The 3575-nt window shown below is 42.4% G+C and overlaps 1 long non-coding RNA gene across 1 annotated transcript; it reads right to left on the reverse strand.

The window, feature by feature from the left end:
* Positions 1–1165: 1165 nt before the first annotated feature.
* Positions 1166–2558, reverse strand: LOC111783906. The gene is made up of 3 exons (XR_002813442.1): positions 2456–2558; positions 2291–2346; positions 1166–1322 (listed from the first exon to the last, which is right to left on the reverse strand). It is a non-coding gene; the product is annotated as an uncharacterized LOC111783906 (long non-coding RNA).
* Positions 2559–3575: the final 1017 nt, after the last annotated feature.

The raw sequence follows: 3575 nt of genomic DNA on the forward strand, positions 1-3575 counted from the left end.
TTAGTTCTCTTCTTTTTTATTTGAATATGTCTTCCAGATCTTTCTTTTCCCTATCTTCATCTCTTTCTTATCTATCTATTCCTGACCAATTTTGATGGACTCTTTCTTTTCCCTATCTTCATCTCTTTCTTATCTATCTATTCCTGGACCAATTTTAATGGACTCTAGCTTTCTTTTCCCTATCTTCGTCTCTTTCTTATCTATCTATTCCTGGACCAATTTTAATGGACTCTAGCTAGGATAGATAATTTCTAATTCAAATCATTATAATTTACCATCTCTCCATTATCTGCCTTTATCTCTCCATTATTGTATAACATCTCTCCATTATTTGCATTTTTTTTTCCTCCAGAAAAATATTTTCTTTCTATTTCTGTTTTTTTTTTTTCTTAATTATTGATACTAAGGTATTTTAGGGGATGGACTGAGAGATTGAAGGAGGTGGTCAGTTTTTTTTTTCTTTTTTTTTTCTTTATTTTGTTATTTTTACACACACACACATATATATATATATAATTAAACCTAACGGTGTGTTACAAACTCCATTGGTATGAGGCTAAAAAATGACTAAGACTCCAAGGGAGTCGAGCCTCGATTAAGGGGAGGTGAATACTAACTCCATTGTGGAGAGTCGTGTTCAACAAAGAATACTAACTCCATTGGTATGAGGCTAAAAAATGACTAAGACTCCAAGGGAGTCGAGCCTCGATTAAGGGGAAGCGAATACTAACTCCATTGTGGAGAGTCGTGTTCATCTAACAAATTGATTTTTTTGTAAACCTAAGAAAACTAAGAAATGTGGAGAGTCGTGTTCATCTAACAAATTGATTTTGGTAAACCTAAGAATACTAAGAAATGTGGAGAGTCATGTTCATCTAACAAATTGATTTTGGGAAACCTAAGAAAACTAAGAAATGTGGAGAGTCATGTTCATCTAACAAATTGATTTTGGTAAACCTAAGAAAACTAAGAAATGTGGACAATATCATATCATACCATTGTGTACATTGGCTGTAACGCCCCTAATTTTCTCCACCCTAATTAGCGACGTTACCTTATACTCGTCAAATCAACAGGACAAGAGTTCACATGGAACAGTCTCAATAACGAAAATGCATTCATCAATCTAAGCAGTTCATACCTAGGAAAACAAATGTGACAACCTAGCCTAGAAGTAATCAACAGAGACTAGAGAAAACAATTCGCAAAACTAAGAACCCAAGAGAATCCAACAGGCGCTACGACACAACAAACCCTCCTCAAGATTTCCATGGCCCTTCGCCTCATCCACCGTCACCCGTACATGGGAGCCTTGCCCTTTCCTGAAAAATATTGGTAGCACGTGGCTTGAGTATTATATAAAATACCCAGTAAGTCGTCCCACTGTTGGGGTTAAGCATATATTCATACATTCGGATACAAGCAGTCGCACACAGTACATCTACATGTCGCACACGATACACATACATGACGCACACAACACACATACATGTCACACAGAATACCCATACATGTCGCACATCGTTACCATACATGTCGCACACTGCTAGAAGAACGGAACTGAGAGAGATGTTTGTCTTCCATTCCTTCCCATGGCCTTAGGCCCTTGCCTTGTCCGGGCGGGGGTGGATGCATGGTAATTTCCCACACATGGCCCACGTGTGTGATCGTGGGCCCACCAGGCGAGCTCGCAAGCGAACTCCCTGGGCCTGGCTTGGTCGGGTATGTATGACATACAATACCGGACGCCACGGACAAAGGAGGGCCTGCATGATATCGTGGCGAACACAATATCGAATATACGCATCCATACCCTCAGTAGCATAACGGGGGAGTGCCCAAGTACATAACCATAGCGTGCATGAGGTTCTTAAGGTTTACCTCCATGGCATTACACCTACAACGCTCCATCCCCTCGCCGCATTACATAGCATAACCGGGTTCACATTAGGCAAGCATAACATAGCATAACCGGGTCCACATTGAGCAAGCATATCCTAGCATACTAGTCATCTTATTCATGGCACGTGGGGTTCTCATTACAATCATGACATGTCGATCAAGCTCATCATACATACAGGGTGACAAAAGGCGTCACAACATCATATTCATAAACATGGCATACATAGCAATTCACTGGAAGAATCACATGCATAAACAAAGCATGCATAGCATTTCACGGCAAGAAACATCTAACCTAGCATACAGCAACAACATATGGTGCATGCAAGGGCCACAGGGCACGCACCAACATACATACATAACTAACGCCAACAGTAAGGTTACTTACCTCCTTGGCCTTGACCGAAGTCGCCCACAACGCTAACTCCAGCGCCTAACTACCTCCTATAAGACAACATGATACACTTAGAGCGCCTTCACAACTATCCCTCGTGTCTAGCTACCAAGTACGTCCCTATCGCAAGCTATTTGTCAAACATGGAGTTATACTGACCTCAAATGGTTGAAACGAGGGCGGAAATGGCTTCGGAAGGGTCGAAAACCTAGGAATCGGTATACTATTCGGATGTCGAGCCGCCAAGCCGCACTTAGCCGAGCCGGAGGTTTGCGAAGCCGCCGGTTGAGCAGAAATCGATGGCTGCGACGAACACCGCCGGCGCAGGGTTTCTGAAACGCCTCCGGTTTGGGCCACAAAGGGGACGAGGCTCTGGGGTGGTGTCCAAACGCGGGCTGCACGCTGGCTGAGAGGTCTCGCCGAATGCTGGGGGTCGACCCACGCCTGCGCTGCGTCTTCTTCGTCCAAAAGTCCCGACGGTCCAACTCGCAGGGCTTGGCTATTGTTGCCGGTGGATGCGTCGTCGCTCGTCCGTTCTCCGGTGGCGCGTCGGCCTCCTCCTGCTTCAAACCACACTAGCGCTCCCTTCTCCCTAAAGGAGGTGGCCACTCCTAGGGTTTACGGGAGCCTGAGGGGATCCCGCCGAAATCTCGTGATTTTCGGCGGGGGCCCTTTTTTTTTTCTCTCTCTCTCCTCTCTCCTCAGAAGGTGTGCCGTTACATTGGCTATGTGATCTTCTTTGAAACCTAAGAAAACTTCACAAATTGATTTTGGTGAAGATAATTAAACTTTTCACGATGTTGGAGTATAAAGATTTTGAAAAAAAATTCAAAGATTTCCTATGACTATGAATTGAGATATTTTTCCCTGAGAATTTGATGCGGGATCTTTGAGTGAAATTGAAGGTATAAATTTGTAGATAGTTTTAGGATCTACTTTGGAATAGTCCAATTTTGGAGTTGATCTTAAATTCTGGCAATCTGATATTCTTGATCGACAGTTTTTGAGATAGTGAGATTTTCTCCTCTTCTATGTTCATTTGAACTTTCTTCTTCAGTAGGACATGTGAAATGATTTGATTTTCTGAGTTTTCTCACAAATTCGTTCATAAGATGAAGATATGGGAGACAAGAGATAGATAGACTAGAATAATTCTTTTTCTGAATTTTTCAATTGATTTTCAAGAGAGCTATCAGCTGATCGATGCCGTCTTTACCTTGATGAAGTCGTTTTATAGACTTCAGATTTGAAAAACGTAAACTAAGAGATAAAGATCAAA

This window comes from Cucurbita pepo, unplaced genomic scaffold (assembly GCF_002806865.2).
Source record: "Cucurbita pepo subsp. pepo cultivar mu-cu-16 unplaced genomic scaffold, ASM280686v2 Cp4.1_scaffold000126, whole genome shotgun sequence".
Classification (NCBI taxonomy): Eukaryota; Viridiplantae; Streptophyta; class Magnoliopsida; order Cucurbitales; family Cucurbitaceae; genus Cucurbita; species Cucurbita pepo.